The sequence below is a fragment of the Bubalus bubalis genome, chromosome 12 (assembly GCF_019923935.1).
Source record: "Bubalus bubalis isolate 160015118507 breed Murrah chromosome 12, NDDB_SH_1, whole genome shotgun sequence".
NCBI lineage: Eukaryota > Metazoa > Chordata > Mammalia > Artiodactyla > Bovidae > Bubalus > Bubalus bubalis.
The window spans coordinates 35,110,742-35,116,741 of NC_059168.1; the positions used below are offsets into that span (position 1 = coordinate 35,110,742).

Here is a 6,000-nt window from a genome sequence, read left to right on the forward strand (position 1 = left end):
TTCATTTTCAACAAATTATTATTCTATACTAATGAGGTCATTGTTGCAGCTATTTCAAATCTCTTCAAGGAGTTAGCAGGTATTCTATATAGGAAATAATATTTCAATTAAATAGATCATTGAAAAAAATCTGATAATTAAAATAATTGCATTTACATTAGATCTATTTTATAATTTTAGAATATAAAATGAAGTTTTTAATTTTAAATAAGCTGAAGTAGCATATTGACAATTAATCTGTACATAGAGTCATCATAATTACTTATGGTTCCAATTCATCTGAATTATGAAAATATTCCTCAGGAGATTACTTTTCATGTGTGTGTTGCAAATGAATAGGTATTCTAGTAAATCTTGTCTACTTTTATCATCTTATTTATTTCCTTAAAATCTTCTTTCAACTGGAGTTTTGGAGATCTATAAAAAATTATTGGAGTATAATTGCTTTACAGTGTTGTTTCTATCAAAATCAATCAGCTATATATATACACATATCCCCTCCCTCTTGGAACTCTCTCCCACCCATCCTCTATTCCACCTCTCTAGGTTATCACAGAGCACCGAGCTGAGCTTCCTGTGCTATACAGCAGCTTCCCGCTAACTATTTTACACATGGCAGTGTACATATGTCAATGCTACCTTCCCAGTTCATCCCACCTTTCCTTCCCTGTGTCTACATGTCCATTCTCTACTTCTGCATCTCTATTCCTGCTCTGCAAATTGGTTCATCAGTATTTTATATATATATATATGGTATATACCATATATAGTATGATATTTGTTTTTCTCATTGATTTTCTTCACTCTGTATGACAGACTCTAGGTCCATCCACATCACTACAAATGACCCAATTTTGTTCCATTTTATGGCTGAATAATACTCCATATTGTATGTGTACCATATCTTCTTTATCCATTCCTCTCTTGATAGACATTTAGATTGCTTCCATGTCCTGGCTATTGTGAATAGTGAGTGCTGGAGTGAACACTGGGGTGCATGTTTCTTTTTGAATTATGTTTTTTTTCTGGGTACATGCCCAGGACTGGGATTTGCTGAGTCTTATGGTAGCCTTTGGCTGTGTAAATCACAACAAACTGGAAAGTTCTTCAAGAGTTGGGAATACCAGACCACCTGACCTGCCTCCTGATAAATCTGTATGCAGGTCAAGAACAACACTTAGAACTGGACATGGAACAACAGACTGGTTCCAAATTGGGAAAAGAGTACATTAAGGCTCTTTATTGTCATCCTGCTTGTTTAACTTATATGCAGAGTACATCATGTGAAATGCAGGGCTGGATTAAGCACAAGCTGGAATCAAGATTGCCGGGAGAAATATCAATAACCTCAGAAACACAGATGATACCACCTGTATAGCAGAAAGTGAAGAGGAGCTAAAGAGCTTCTTGATGAAAGTGAAAGAGGAGAGTGAAAAAACTAGCTTAAAGTTCAACGTTCAAAAAACTAATATCATGACAGGTCCCATCACTTCATGGCAAATAGATGGGGAACCAATGGAGACAGTGAGAGACTTTATTTTGGGGGGCTCCAAAATCACTGCAGATGGTGACTACAGTCATGAAATTAAAAGACCCCTGCTCCTTGGAAGAAAAGCTATGACCAACCTAGACTGCATATTAAAAGGCAGAGACATTACTTTGCTGCCAAAGGTCTAGTCAAAGCTATGGTTTTTCCAGTAGTTATGTATGGATATGAGAGTTGGACTATAAAAAAAAAAAAAGAAAGCTGAGCACTGAAGAATTGATGTTTTTGAACTGTGGTGTTAGAGAAGACTCTTGAGAGTCACTTAGACCACAAGGAGATCAAACCAGTCAATCATAAAGGAAATCAGTTCTGAATATTCATTGGAAGGACTGATGTTGAAGCTGAAACTCCAGTACTTTGACCACCTGATGGGAAGAACTGACTCACTGGAAAAGACCCTGATGCTGGGAAAGATTGAAGGCAGGGAGAGAAGGGGATGACAGAGGATGAGATGTTTGATTTGCATCACTGACTCGATGGACATGGGTTTGATCCAGCTTCAGGAGTTGGTGATGGACAGGCAAGCCTGGTGTGCTGCAGTCCATGGGGTTGCAAAGAGTCAAACATGACTGAGCGACTGGACTGAACTGATGGTAGTTCTATTTTCAGTTTTTTAAGGAACCTTCATACTAATTCTCCATAGTAGCTGTATCAGTTTACATCCCCACCAACAGTGTAAAAGGGTTTCCTTTTTTACCATACCCTCTCCAGCATTTATTGTTAATAGATTTTTTTGATGATGGAAATTCTGACCACTGCTGCTGTAGTTTTGATTTTGCATTTCTCTAATAAATAGTGATGTTGAGCATCTTTTCAGGTGTTTTTTGGCCACATGTATGTCTTCTTTGGAGAAATGTCTATTTAGGTGTTCTGTCCACTTTTTGATCAGGTTGTTTGTTTTTTTGATATACAGCTGCATGAAATGCTTGTGTATTTTGGAGATTAATCCTTTGTCAGTTGCTTCATTTGCAAATATTTTCTCCCCTTCTGAGGGTTGTCTTTTCATCTTATTTATGGTTTCCTTTGCTGTGTAAAAGCTTTTAAGTTTAATCAGGTCTCATTTTTTATTTTTATTTTCTTTAGGAGGTGGGTCAAAAAATATCTAGCTGTGATTTATTTCAAAGAGGGTTCTGCCTCAAAGAGTTTTATACTATCTAACCTTACATTTAGGTCTTTATTCCATTTTGAGTTTATTTTTGTGTGTGGTGTTAGAAAGTGTTCTAATTTCATTCTTTTGCATTTAGCTGTCTAGTTTCCCCAACACCACTTATTGTATATTCTTGCCTCCTATGTCAAAGATTAGGAGACCATAGTTGTGTGGGTTTATCTCTGGGCTTTCTATCCTATTCCATTGATCTATATTTCTATTTTTGTGCCAGAAACATACTGTCTTAATGCATCAAGAATACATCTGCAGATGGAGATGTCTACATGTGGATATAAAGTACGAGTCCATATTTATGCTCATGTATGTTAAAGAATAAGGTACATGGACATATCTTTAATGTTTCATTTTTATTCTTAAAATTTTGCAAATACTTTCATATGTAATTTATGAAAACTTCAAAATAAAAATATTTTAAAGTTTGGTAACGTCAACTGAAAAAAATGCACAACATGAGAGTTGTCAGTTAAGTTTAATGTGGGGCAAAACGAGAACTATAGGCTGGGAGACAGCATCTCAGAAAGCCCTCGGGAATTGCTGGGAAGGGGTGGAGGGGAAGGTCAACATTATATTGATATATGATTTTAGAGGAGGGGGATATGTGCAGTCAAGCATGCATTTTGGCAGGGGCTTGCTGCTAGTCACAAGGAGCAGGCAAGTAATGATTTTAGTGCTTTTCTAAATATGAGAAAATACAAGCATTTGGGGTCATAGAACCTTCTTCTGAAAATCTCTGTCTTGAAGGCCTGTTCTGTATGTTTTTCTGAGTATAGTGTCTCATTCCTGATCTGCACCCTGAACTCCTTTCAGGGTGTGCTGAAGGTTGGCCACTGCAGTGGCCAGTAAGTAGTAGATTGCAAATACTAATTTTCATTTGGCAGCTTCATTGTATTCTGTATTTTCTATTTATTTGGATCCTATTTAAACATAATTATCAGTTACTACATTTATATCTTTATATTATTCCAGAAAGTAGCCCTCATGTATTCTGTTAAGTAGCCTCTGGATCTAGCACAAGACTTGATACATAGTGCTTTTTGAAGAGAAAAAAATGGATGACTCTGCCAGGCAGCAATGCTACAACCAATCCACCTTTGCATACACACTTCTCAGGTCCTGCCCAGATGCAAAATTCTTATTCCTGTATGTCTTCCTAGCCCATGTCACCTTTTAAGTTTTTTGCTCTGATCACCTCCCCAAACCTTTGGTCTGCACTCCATCAGTACTTGGCCTTCACCACATCTCTCTATTTATAGCCACTTAGCTTTCCCTCATGCCTCTAGCTATGCTATTTTACTATGTTGAAAAGAAAAACTTGATTATCTTCAGCTTTATTAGGAAAAAAAAAAGTTACACGGGTTAAAAAAAAAAAAAATCTCCAAAGCTCATTTCTCTGAGTATGCATGAGATCCTCTTCTGAATGGCTGGAAGTCTCACAGCCTCCCTTATTGTCTTAGGGCACAGTGTTTCTCCCAATCTAAGTGTGTTACAGAGCCCCTGCTATCCACTCCTAAAAATAAAAGGCTCTGTCTGAGAGAGCTCTTTAAACTGTAGTCTCTCAGTGCGCCTTTAATTGTACCAAGTGCTGCAGTGTGGCTTCCCACACAGAGAGGGGTTTTCCAAACCAGGACAAATGCAAACAAAGGAGAGCATGAAAACAAAAAAGCAATTTAACCTACTTATGATTTCCTGCACTTCCGCCACTGATTACTAATTATGGAAGGTGTGTGTGTGTGTGTACGTAGAAGCGAACTCTAGCAGCCTCACTTACTCCTGGTTCTCCATCTAGAAATCAAGGTCTAGTGTATCATTTCTGTTGACTTAGGTCTGAGATCATCGTTAAGGCCCCCATTCCATGCCAGGGTTCTCTTGTCCATGCAGGTAGGAAGCTGTGGCAGGGAAAATCCACGTTCAAATCCAAATGCTTCTATCTGTAGTAGTGGATAAGAAATGGGCAAAAGAATAAGAAAACACAGATTGCAAAGTCCCAAGCTAGTAGGTTGTTTAGTTACATTTCCCTCACTTGATCTTCTGCCTCTTTTCCTTCATGGTTTTCATGTTGTGGGGGAACTACTTTCTTTTCACCAAGGAGAAGGGAAGTGGATGTGTATTCTTTCTCAGGAAAAGATTTGTTTTAGAGAAGATGGTGTTATTAGGAGGAAATGGGTTAATTTTAGAGACACTAGAAAGGCCTTCCTGCTTCTAGAACTACTCACTCCTCCTCCTTGTGTAAAATGTTTGACCTATGGTGGAAAGCTTCCTAAAGTGGAAATATCAGAAAGAAAAACTGATATAATAAATTTATACTTTCTATTTTAAATAATTGCTGACAGAGAACCTTCCTTCAGAATTGATTTTAAAGATATAGAAGTTGTTAATTACAGGGATAAAGGGATCAAGAGACACATTTTCCAGAAAAAAGGGGCCTCTAAAAATTAAATCATTGTGCTGTAAGTCATTGACTTGTGGCAATTTTCTAGGACCTGGTTTAGGACATCATTTTCCTTATTCTACAAATAAGAGAATAGATTTTTTTACATGTAATTTTTTGCTTAGAAAAAGGAAAGTAAAAGGAAAGAGCTTTTCTCCTGTAACTATCCCTAGTTTTCCATAATCCTAATGGCTTCAATAAGAAGAAATTTCAGTTGCAGTGAGAAATTCAGCATGATGTACACAGAAGCAATGCCAAACATAATCATGTACATTCTGATGAACAAATGAAAAAAATCCTGGAATTTTCTCCAATAGAAAATGTTAGGAGGACAATACAGTCTCAATTGATGATGTCTTTTATGGGGGGAAATAACAAAGGGAGAAAAATCAAGTGATTTAAGATTTCTATCGCAGTGCAATATAGATTGAAAACCTCTATCTCTTTGCTTTTATCATTATAAAAACAGAATTAAAATTCTCCTTTCCATTGTTTGAAATTCTTTTTCATGACTTTTTACTTTTTAATTTTTTTTAATGAAGCTTACTGTAATCACTTGCTCTACAGCAGTTATACTCAGATTTTCGTATGTAAAAGAAAGAACTCAGGAACTTATTTAAGAGATTCTGAGGCTCATGCCCAGCTAATTTAAGACTTTCTGCAATACTCCAGATATGTGCATTTCATTAATTATTTGAGTAATTCTCATGTAAGTGGTCAATAGGATCCACTTTGAAAGATTGAAGTCCTCATTGATTTTTCTCAACTGATTAGGTCATCTTTCTTGATGATTATAGTTCAAAGGGAAGATTCCCAGGTTCTTGAGAAAGACATTCCTGGGTTATACATGATTTACAT

The 6,000-nt window shown here is 36.6% G+C and overlaps 1 long non-coding RNA gene across 1 annotated transcript in view; it reads left to right on the forward strand.

Moving 5' to 3' along the window:
- The window catches only part of LOC123328476, an 83,985-nt gene extending 80,854 nt beyond the window's left edge, over positions 1-3,131 (forward strand). Inside the window, exon 3 of the long non-coding RNA XR_006543325.1 lies at positions 2,926-3,131. This is a non-coding gene — a long non-coding RNA (uncharacterized LOC123328476). The remainder of the gene's footprint in view (positions 1-2,925) is intronic.
- The last annotated feature ends 2,869 nt before the right edge of the window (positions 3,132-6,000 follow it).